Raw genomic sequence first — 12365 nt, forward strand, 5'->3', positions numbered from 1 at the left:
TAATCTTTTATTTTGCTCTACTGGGGATTGAACCCAGGGACTCCACCACTGAACTACATTCCCCAGCCTTTTTTTATTCTGAGACAGGTTCTCATTAAGTTCCCAAACTGGACTCCAATATGTGCTCCTCCTAAGGCATGTGCCACCATGTCCAGCTAAGAAAATCTTTTAAAGCATAACACCCAAAAATTAAACTCTAAAAAGAAAAAAATGTAAAAGAGCTACATACATTTAAAATAGCTACTCAGTATTAAAAAAAAAAAGTCCCAGAATAAGTTAAAAGATAGGTAACAGAAAAGTAGGAGTATTATTATTATTATTATTATTATTATTATTATCATTATTATTATTATTTCAACTAGATGGTGGACCAAGAACTAATTGCTTTAATAAACAAAGAGCATTATAATTAAAAAGAAGAAACATTAATAGCTTTAACATTGGGAAAAAAGTGGGGAATCACAACTTACAGAGAAGTACAAATTGCTTATAAACAGTCTCTCAACCTCATGAGTGATTAAAGAAATACAAATCAAAGTGAGATGAGAGATGGGCAAAGCTTCAAGTGTTTACTAATGCCCCAAGTGATAAGTGGACCCAAGTGCCTTCAGCCCTGGTGAGGATGGGAACTGGAAGATGAGAACCAGGAGAAGATTGTAATCTTCTCCTTGGAAGACTAATTGAAAGCACTTTTACCGCATTTTAAAATGTTTAGATCCTTTAACCACCCCTCTGTGATTCCATTTCTAGGAATCTCGGCTACCAAGGCTTCTAATGTATGAACAAAAGTGCAAATAGAAGTTTTAGAATAATTACAAACTAACAGGAAAGTTCAAAGTACAGAAAAAGAACTTTATATTTTCCTAAACCGGTTGTGACTACATTGAGGACAATCTAGAAAGAGACCCAAGTACATGCCACATCACCCCAGAATAAATTAATGAGAATTTCCTGTGAGCTGGGAAGTTCTCCTTGGTAATCTCAATAAGACCGCTGAAATCAAGAAATCAAAATTGCTGCCACCTCTTTCTGTCCCATTGTTTTATTAATGTCTTTTTAGCAAAGGGATCCAGTTCAGAATAAAGCCTTGCTTTTACTTGCTCCATCTCTTTGGTATACCCTTTGTATAGGAAAAGTTTCGTCATTTTTTTTTTTTTTTTTTTTGGTTACCAAGGGCTAAACCCAGGAGGACTTCACCACTGAGCCACCTCCCCAGCCCTTTTTATTTTTTATTTTGAGACAGGGTCTTGATAAGTTGCATAGGGCCTACCTACCTTACTGAGGTTGGCCTTCAACTTGGGATCTTCTTGCCTCAGCCTCACATGCTGCCAGAATTACAAACACACACTACCACGCCTGGCTTGGTTCCTTCATTTTTTTTTTTTCTGTACATTCATAACTTTAAGAAATCATAGCAACTTGGGAGGCTGAGGCAGGAGGATCACGAGTTCAAAGCCAGCCTCAGCAACTTAGCGAGGTGCTAAGCAACTCAGTGTGACCCTGTCTCTAAATAAAATTCAAAATAGGGCTGGGGATGGGGCTCAGTGGTTGAGTGCCCCTGAGTTCAATCCTCAGTACCAAAAAAAAAAAAAAAAAGAAAGAAAAGAAATCTTAGGCTCACTATTTTGAAGAATGTTTCACAATTTAGTTTGAGTTTTTCTGAGGTTTCCTCCTGATCAGGTTCAAGTTGTGTATCTTTGATAGCAGTCGTACATTTTGCTCCCTGCATCCCACCAGGAATACCAGATTTTGGTTTACTCCATTCTAACGATTTTAACTTGAATCACTGGGTTGAGATGGTGTCTCTTTTTCCCTTTCTAATATATAAGCATTGTGTGGGAGGTGTTTTGAAATTATGTAAATAGCCCATTTCTCATCAAACTCTTTTTGAGACAGCTTTATTGACTCACATATTTAAAGCGCATGATCTGATAAGTTTTGACATGTGTATACAGCTGTGAAACCGTCACCACAACCGAGATAACAACACATCGATCCCCTCCAGAAGTTTTCTTCTTCATCTTTTTGTAATCTTTCTCTCTCATCTGTTCCTGCACTTTTCCTATCCCCAGGCAACCACAGACTTTCTTCCTATTACTATAGAATAATTTGCATTTTCTAAAGCTTTATATAAATTAAATCATACAATTTGTTCCCACCACCATCTTCCCCCCCCCCCCTTTTTTTAAGTTTTTTTTTTTAACATTTATTTTTTAGTTATAGGTGGACACTATATCTTTATTTTATTTTTATGTGGTGCTGAGGATCGAACCCAGTGTCTCATGCATGGTAGGTGAACACTCTACCTCTGAGCCACAATCCCAATCCCATCTACCACCACCTTTTTTAAATGGTGGGGATCTGGATTCTTTTGAATTTAACATAATTATTTTGAAATTCAAACATGCTGTGAATGTCAATTGTTTGTTTGTTTTTATTGCTAAATAATATGCTTTGATGTGGATCTTGTTTGTGTCTTGGTTGACATTAAATTTATATCTTGGAAATTTGTTTTCTATGCATCTCATTTATTCTTCATTTCCATTTTTCCTTCTCTTTCTTTCTTTTTTGTTTCTGCATACTTTAAGTTGAATAACTTTTATATTTTATTTTACTCCTTTGAAGAATGCCAAGACCATCCACAGAGGGAAAGAACAGTCTTTTGTTAAATGTGGAAAACCAGTTATCCACTTGGCAGAGAATGACATTGGACTCTTACTTAACAATTATGTTGGCTTATTAACCATAACTCTTTATCATGTTACTTTACTGGGTTGGTTTACATGTATGCTCATGATCTACCCTGGTCTGCTTTTAGACAATATTATGTGTCTTTATTTTATTTTATTTTATTCATTCATTTATATGGGTGCTAAGAATCGAACTCAGTGCCTCAACATATGCTACGCAAGTGCTCTACCACTGAGCCACAACCCCAGCCCATGGTATGTGTCTTGATGAATTAAACAGCATAACAATACTTCTGTTTGCCTTTTCCCAATTTTTGTGCTATTATTGTTTTTCAATTTATTTCTATAAATGTTGTAAACCCCTTAGGAATATTCATCATTTTAAACAGGCAATTTCATTTATTTATGTTGGTACTGAGGATTAAATCCAGGGGCATTCTATCACTGAGTTACATCCCCAGCCATTTATTTATTTATTTGTTTGTTTGTTTGTTTGTTTGTTTATGTTGGTGCTGGAAATTGAACCCAAGGATGCTCTACCATCATTAACCTACATCCCCAGCACACTTTTAGTTTTCGTTTTGAGAGAGGATCTTGCCTGAATTGCTCAGACTAACTTCAAATTTATGATCCTCCTGTCTCAGCCTCTCAAGTAGTTAGGATTACAGGCATGCTCCACTGTGCCTGGCAAGAAAATTACTATTATTATTTTATATTTTTTGGTACCAGGGATTGAACTTAGGGGCACTTAACCACTGAGCCACATCCCCCAGCCCTTTTTCTCTAAGTTTTTAAATTTTGCAACAGGGTCTCACTAAGTTGCTTAGGGCCTTGCTCAGTTACTGAGGCTGACTTGGAACTTGAGATCCTCCTACCTCTGGCTCCCGAGCCACTGGGATTACAGGTGTGCGCCATCATGCCCAGCTGACAGTTATCTTTTTTTTTTTTAATTATTTTTTAGTTTTAGGTGGACACAATATCCTTATTTTACACTTATGTGGTATTGAGGATCGAACCCAGTGCCCAATGCATGCTCTATGAGCACTCCACCACTGAACCAAACCCCCAGCCCACCAATTATCTTTTAATGACACCTAAATAATAAAAATATTTTTCATATTTTTCTAGGTTGGTACCATTTTATAGTATTCATTTTCTTGTATATCTAGATTTTAATTTTTTATCATTTTCTATCTAAAGCACTTTTTAAAATAAAGATCTGCTGGTGGTAATTCCTTCATATTTTCTCTGCCTAAGATGTCTTTATTTAATCTTTAATTTTGAGAGTATTTTTACAAGTAATAGAAGTCTATGTCAATCACCTTTTGACCACTAAAGTATGTTTCTCCATTGTCTTCTCTCTTGCACTGTCTCTGATGAAAAGTCTGCCGTCATCCTTACCTATACTACTTGGTCTATAACATGTCTTTTTCTCTGGCTGCTTTTAAAATTTTCTCTTAAATCATAGTTTTAAAATTATAATATTATAGCCAGGCATGGTGGTGCATGCCTGTAATCCCAGGGTCTGGGGAGGCTGGGGCAGAAGGATCACAAATTCAAAGCCAGCCTCAGCAAAAGTGAGGCCCTAAGCAACTCAGTGAGACCCTGTCACTAAATACAAAATAGGGCTGGGGATGTGGCTCAGTGGTCGAGTGCCCCTGAGTTCAATCCCTAGTACCTGCTTCCCTCCCCCACAAAAAACATTATAAGATTATGATATGCCTTGGGGTATGTGTGTGTGTTTGAGACTTTTTGACATTGCTGGATGTGTGGTGATATTTTCCATCATATTTGGAAAAAAATACTATTATTTCTACAAATATTTAATCTATGTCTTTGTTCCTTCAGGAACTCCAAAACAACATATGTAAGGGTTTTTAAGTTATTCTACAGAACACTGATGATTCTTTTCATTTTTTTAAGTTTTTCCTTATCTGTTTCATTTTAAATAGTTTCTCTTACTCTCTTCAAGTCCACTAATCATTTCTTCTTCAATGTCTAATCTTCTGTTAATCCAATCCAGTATGTTTTTTCTTCTCAAACATTGTAGTTCTCATCTCCAAAAGTTTGATTCAGTCTTCAAACAAAACAAATCTTCCAGGTCACTACTTAATTTTTGCAACATATGGAATACAATTATTGCTATTTTAATATCAATTTCTCCTAATATGAGCACCAGGGTCAATTCCAACTGAAAAATTTTTCTCCTCGTCTTAATCATATTTTTCTATTTCTTTTTTCTTATCTGGTAATTATTGTTGTTTGTTCATTTACTTATTTTTGCCATGCTGTGGATCAAACCCAGAGTTTTGTACACTTTAGTTAAGCATTCAGCTATACTCCCAAACAACTATCTGATTTTTTGTTTGTTTGCTTTCTGTTTTTTGTTTGTTTGTTTTTTGCTGTGCTGGTGAAACTCAGCCCTTGCACATGGTGGGCAAATACTCAACCCCTGAGCTATACACCCCACCCTGGTAAGTTTTTATTAACTGCCAGGCATTGCTAATTTTACCTTCTTGGATACTGAATATTTTTGCATTCAAATAAATGCTCCTGAGATTTGTCCTGGGATACTGTTACGTTTCATGAAAACAGTTTGAACCTTTGAGGGATTTCTTTTAAAGTTTGTTAGTATATTACTGCTTTCCATCACTGTGACAACATACTTGAGATAAACAACTTAAAAGGAGAAAAAGTTTATTTTGGCTTTTGGCCTTTGAGGTTTTAGTTCATAGTCGCTTGATCCTGATGCCTTTGGATCTGTGTTGAGGCAGAAAATTATGGCAGGAGCACATGGTGTAGGAGGCTGCTCACCTGATGTTGGCTAGGAATCAGAGAAGGAGAAGTGGACCAGAACCCCAATATGCCCTTCAAGGGCATGTCCCAAATGACCCAGTGAGCCCCCCACCCAAACTTCCAGCACTCCCCCCCAATTGCAATATCAATGTGGGACCAGACTTTTAACACTTGAGCTTTTAGGGAACGTTTAAGAGTCAAACTAACTTTGTCCCATTGTGGATGCAAAATCCTCCCAAGTACTCCACTTAATACCCTGCAGATAATAAAGCTATTTTCCTCTGGCAAATGGGGACAGAAACTTTGACAAGTTCTCTGTGAGCCCCAGATAGCATTCCTTCTACTCCTTCTGGGCGGTTCTTTCCAGTGCTTAGTGGTTTTTATGAGATGCATAAACAGCTCAGTCCTTAGCAAAAGTTGCCAGTGTGGCTCTCTGAGCATCTCAGAGCCCACAATCCACGTGGGTCTCTCCTCTCTAGCTCTCTAACCCAGGAACTCCACTCACTCTGGTCTTTAAAGACTTTTGCTACTTGTCCCCTCTAAGGAAGACCACTCTTTTGGGGTACCACTTCCTGTACCCCTGAGCCACTGCCTGGGAATTAACTGTCCTCAGGCAGAGATCTGAGGTCATCATAGAATGCATGTCACTTGTTTCCTGTCTCTCAGGGGTCCCCATCCATTGCTTTAATATCTCATGTTTTGAAAATTGTCATTTCATGAATTTCAGCTGTATTTTGAGTTGTTTCAGGAGGAAGGGTAAATGTCGTTCTAGTTACTCGTCTTGGTTGGAAGCAGAAGTCCTTGTTCCTCATCAAACTTTGAATGAAGGAATGAATGAATTAAATGAATGAATACGGTTTGTTTGTAGACGTGCAGTTTTCGGTTGTATTGAGTGTTACAATCCTTTACTCTCATTATGTGTTTGAATGTTCAAATTATCCTCAACTTAATCAGTAAGTAGAAGAATCGTTAAACATAACAATGCTTAAAACATCATTTCTCTACCAAAATTTGTAGACTGAAATTGAAGGGAGGTAGCCTGTAAGGAAAAGAATGACGTCATTTTCAGAAAAGTGGAGGTGGGTGGGAGAAACAACTGATTATTTTAACAGGGAATATCTGAGAGACCAGTAAAAGTGGAAGTACCCACTTTATCCTTAATTAAATAACGAAGGTACCTGACGGATCTGGTGGCAAGCCAGAGCATCACAGAAAGAATATTGTTGGCATTGACAACCTAAAGCAAAACCCAGCGGCACCAAAGAGAGCAGGCAGGAGTCTCAGAGAATCCAGTTCTTGCTGTCAGTTATGAGGGTGATAAACCTGATCCTGGGAGAACAATGATGTGCCTTGACACACGTTATGGAACGGCTTGGGAGAAAGGCAACATTCAATTTTCATCATTGAATAGATATCAATGCCATGCTTAGTAGCTCCCAGGCACTGTTCTTGGTATCATGAATACAACACTGAACACGATAGACAAGTTCCTACTCTCAGGGGCCTTACGTGTTGGCAGTGCCTGGATAAAATGAGTTCCCTCGTAAAAAGATGTGAGATTTTAGCCCCAAGATATTCCAACGGCTCTTTTTCAGAGAGTTGGGTCTCTACTTGGATAATTGGGGTGAGGGGAGAAAGAGGGATGCTGCATTTAGTATCCTATGAGATATGCACATCCTTATTCCTATGAGGTCCAAAGAGTCTCAGGCAAGTGTTACCAAAAGAGGCGACACAGCTGGGCGTGGTGGTGCACGCCTGTAATCCCAGCAGCTTGGGAGGCTGAGGCAGGAGGATGGCAAGTTCAAAGCTAGCCTCAGAAACTTAGTGAGGCCCTAAGCAACTTAGCAAGACTCTGTCTAAAAACTAAAAATAAAAAGGGCTGAGGATGTGGCTCTGTGGTTAAGCACCCCTGGCTTCTATCCCTGGTACCAAAAAAACAAGCAAAACCACGAGGGGTGACAATAATCACATAAATGGAGGCAGAATTGTTTTCTATTTGCTCAGAACTTGACTGAGAGTTGCTCTCCATTCCAGAAAAAAATGATTCATCTGACATAGCTACAGTTCGTAGAGTGCGAGTAATCCATCAAACACAGCCATGTCACTCTGTCAGTGTGGGGCTGATATGAAACATAGGTGCCAGTACTCTGGCTACCCTGAGTCTTCTCAAGCATTTACATAGCCAAAGACGTTTATTAGATGTACTTTTATTTCTCCCTTATTTCAGAGATATGCCATTTTATACGCATTTTGAAATTATTGTCTTAGGTAGATTATATTATCTATGATTATCATTTTTGGAAAGTAAGGAGTGATATTAAAAAACACTTGTTATCAAAAGCCACTGTAGGGTCTAATACAGTTTGGAAAAATAGATGTACAATGTACTGCAGTTTCTAGAAAGGTCAGCTTTGGAGCCAAAACACTGGGTTTTGTTTTGTTTTGTTTTGGTAATGGGGATTGAGTCCAGGGGCACTTCACCATTGAGCTACATCCCCAGTGTTTATTTATTTATTTATTTATTTTTATTTTGAGACAAGGTATTGCTGTGTTGCTGAGGCTGACCTCAAACTTGCAATCCTCCTGACTCAGCCTCCTGAATCACTGGGATTACAGGCCTGCGCCACCATGCCCAACTCTGGAGCCAAAACACTTTTTAAGAAAGTTTAACCATTTACTATTTATGTGACTTTGGGAAGGTTAATCACCCTCATTTGCAAAATGGGTATAATGTTCTCATCTCACAGGACTGTGTGAGGACGATTAATGATTAGTTAATCAATGTGTGCCTGAGTGGTACCAAAGAAAGTGTATCCAAAAGGTCACAAATACACTTTCTCCAGGAAGTCTTATCTATGTTCATGTTTTCAATGGCCATTTATTCAGGACTGTGGAAAATTTCTAGATTAAAAAATATTGGGCTGAGACTATAGCTCAGTGGTAGAGCACTCATCGAATACTGTAAGTATTCGATTCAATCCCCAGCACTGCAAGATATAAAAATAAAAATATTGAGTGAGGCTTGCCTAAAAAAATACATATATATCTCATGATGGTATTTGGCAATGCCTTAGAAGAAAAAAGAAATCCCTCTCGTTCAAGTGCATAATTTCTGAAATATCAGGACGGTCGTTAATCCTCAGTAAGAGAAGGAAGAGAAGCCAGAGAACATTTATGTTCTGGCAACTGCAAGAACTGAGGAAGCAGAGGCTCCAAGGAATGAAGATAAATGGGGAAAAGGTCCTATTTAGATCTGAATTTGTAGCTCCTGTTTTCCTGCACAGCACCATGTTTCTGGTTTGGTTCTGAGTGGGTTATGCAAGAGGAGTAAAAGCAGTGGCTCAGTGAGAATCTAGCTGCAAGGCAAAGCCTGTTTTGTCCAGAACGACAACGTACACACATAAGCTCCAGCCCCAGACCCTTCCTCCACCATTCCCTTCATCCTTCAGTCCTCGGGTGCAGTTTTATGTTGCCAAAGAAACTTTAGAGCACACCATCTCTTACTATGTTCCTTTATTTTATGTCTTTTCTTCTGTGCACTTGTTGCGTTTTGTAATTAAACACTTTATTAGTTTGCTTTAAAATTAAAAAAATAAATAAATAAACCTTGTATTCCCTGCTAGACTCAATCTGCCAGAGTAGTTCTGCATGAATCACAGGGAACCTGCTATGTGCCAGGTACTGTAGTAGGATCTACACATGGCACATACCTGGCACATAGCAGGTGCTCAATAGATAGTCGTTAGGTGGTTGGACTGTCATGTTGCCACTCTGGGGTGCCTGGGTGAGATGTGGGCTAAGACTATGAATTTGAGTGTCATCTGCATTTAGATACTACTTAAATATAAAAGAGTGGATAATACTGCTCATGCCCAAGAGAAAGGGCAGGGAGCTTCTGGAATAGAGTCTTGGAATCTCCAACATTTGTCTGGTATAAAGCAGGAGATGATGGCAAAGAATGCAAAAAAGAAATGGATAGAGATACAAAAAATGATGATGATCATGGTGATGAGGATGAGGATGATGATGATGATAAAAAGGACTCCAGAAGCATCTGTTGTCAGGATAGCCAAGGAACAAGGCTCTCTTAAGAAGGAGAGCGTGGTCAGTTGTGGCAAACACAGGTAAAAAGTCAATCAAGGTGAAGACAGAGATATTGTCATTGAGTTTGGCTTCAAAGTCATTTGTGACCTTGATATGAACGGTTTGCAGGAAGGAGTGGGCTTTTGGGGTAAAGTGGGCTGGGGAAAGCAGTTGACTATCTGAAAGCAGCTTGTGCAGGACTTTTCCAAAAAAAACTTTGCTAGGGAGAGCTGAAAAATGGAGATGGTAGGAATGAGGCACAAGGGAGTTCTTGCAGTTGCTTTTTATTTGATGATGGAAACTATTCAGCAGAAAGACTAATTATTTTTTTTAAAGAGAAAGGATGGGAAGAACGATTCCTTGATGAGTCCCCAGAAAGGAATCAGTGCTGGTCTTATATCATTCTCCCTTGACCTACTCCTATGTAGCCAGCTTAAGTACAAGATAATTAAAACTGACTAGCAGCCAGGCATAGTGGTGCAAGCCTGTAATCCCTGGGGCTCAGGAGACTTAGACAGGAGGATTCCAAGTTCAAAGGCAGCCTCAGCAACTTAACAGAGCCCTAAGCAAGTTAGCAAGACCCTGTCTCCAAATAAAAAGTAAAAAGGGCTAGAGATGTGGAGATGTGAGTCAGAGGTTAAGCACCTCTGGGCTGAATCCCTGGTGCAGCAGCAACAACAACTGACTAGCAGTGCCACACAGTGAACTACACGGCAGCTCAGGAAATATCTTACAAGAAAAAGCACTCGGGACAGAACTTCAGGAAACCCCTTCTAGGCCGGGTGTGGACATCCCTATAAGCCCAGTGAGCCATCCTCAGTAACTTAGGCTGTAAGCAACTTAGCAGGACCCTGACTCAAATTAAAATAATAATAATAATAATAATAATAATAATAATAATAATAATTAAAAGGGCTGGGAATGTGGCTCAGTGGTTAAGTCCCCTGGTACCAAAAAAAAAAAAAAAAAAAAAAAAAAAAAAAAAAANGGTTTAATCCCCAGTACCACCACCAAAAAAAAAAAAAAAAAAAAAAAAAAAGAAAGAAAGAAAGAAACCACATTTTCTTGGCTCCTCTAGGGCTGAAAATTATTGGCATTTTGGTTGAGATACTCTTGCTTGCTTTGTAGGGGTCTATCCTACACATTGCAGGATTTAGTAGAATCCTTAGGCTCTAACCACTAGATACTTGTAATACCCAGTGTGACAACTAAAAACTAGACATTGCTAAATGTTCTCAGGAACAGAGGCGGTAAGCAATATCACCCCAATTGAGAATGGCTGTTATTCAAACCTAAGAAAGTTTAATAAGAAAACCAGCTGATTTTAACAGCTGTGCAAATGTTGATAAATATTGCTATTTTCATTGCCTTATGCTATTGTGGAAAATTATTCATAAACCCGGCATGAAAACATATTGTGCCGTACATATATATTCAACCTTTCAACTTCTCAAGAAATTCTGTAATATAACTTTTAACATTTTAAGTAGAAAAGATCATGAAAGAAAAAATAAATGTGTGTCTGAGCAAGTGGACTTCACGGATGAAGACAGGAAAAGAAAAGTCACTCGTATTTATTTGATATGCCCTACATTTTACATATTGTAAGCCTCATTTGAACCCTCAAGAGTAAATACAGAAAGAAAACAAGAGAGACACCGAAAGAAGAAAGATGCATGATATCATCAGCTAACATTTTGATGAATATATATTTCTGTGCATTCATTCATTTGCCTATATACTAACCTCAGAAGAGATAGGATCTGGACAGTGCGAGAGGTGTTGCTTGTGTTTAATGAGAGCATGTTTTGAAGCCAGTTGAAGGGCTTAGGTTAGGAAAAAAGGAAAATGAGATGATCCACAGATTGGGATTTTGAGAAGGTAAAAAGGAATGGATTTTAAGTACAGAGGAGGTTTCCTCTTTAGATGAGAAGCATTGAGAGAAGGGAATGCAGGCACATGAACATATGAATCTTATTATAAAATCTATTGTATCTATATGTATCATATTAACAGTGCTGCATCCACCTGTAGGTAGGCGCGTATCTTATTGTATCCACACGACGGTGTCCATATATGACTCCATCTACACATAGTATCTTCCTGGGTCTGCAAACATAAGTATCTTAGTGTGTCTACATATTTGCTACGGATCCTGCCTATTGTAACCGTTTCCCCTCGACATCATTTTTACGCTATTCTTACACATGCCACAAGTTCAATTTTTAAAGCCACCTTCCCAGGTTGGACACACTGTTCCTTTTACCACTTTTCACCACCACCAAAGCCATGACTTGAAATCTCGATGGTGCAATGTCTACAGACACTTCGGATTATTTCCTGAGCAGAGATGCGTGCAAGTGCAATTGTCCAGCCAAAGGGTTCGTAAAATCGAGTGGTTAAAAAAAAAAAAAATCGCCTTTGCAAACCTCCCAACCCTCTCAGGTCTGCGCCCTTCACCTGAGGAGGAGTCGGGGAAGCAGAGGTTAAATATTTGGCACAAGGTCAACAATAATTAAAAGTGGCTGGATTCAAAAGCCGCGCGGCCTCATCCGGCTTCGGCAGGGGTGGAATTGGAGGTTTAGAGGAATTTCTTTTTCTTTTTTTTTTTTGCGTGTTTCGGTGGGGGCGGGGCCGGCGGCGGGGAAGGAAAGTTGTGTCGCAGTAACGAAGGCGGAGGAGGGGAGGGAGCCGAGTCAGACGGGGACCAGCCGCGGCGGGAAGGGCTGGGCGCGGGGCTCGTGAGGCCCCGCAGCCGCTCGCGGGCGCCTCGGAGGCTGAGTCCGTCCGGGGAGG

The 12365-nt window shown here is 39.2% G+C and overlaps 1 protein-coding gene across 5 annotated transcripts in view; it reads left to right on the forward strand.

The window, feature by feature from the left end:
• Tnrc6a (trinucleotide repeat containing adaptor 6A) overlaps nucleotides 1-12365 on the forward strand; it is a 175226-nt gene that overhangs the window by 75347 nt on the left and 87514 nt on the right. The gene's annotated exons all lie outside the window — the stretch shown is intronic.

This window comes from Marmota marmota, unplaced genomic scaffold, assembly GCF_001458135.2.
Source record: "Marmota marmota marmota unplaced genomic scaffold, marMar, whole genome shotgun sequence".
Taxonomy (NCBI): Eukaryota; Metazoa; Chordata; class Mammalia; order Rodentia; family Sciuridae; genus Marmota; species Marmota marmota.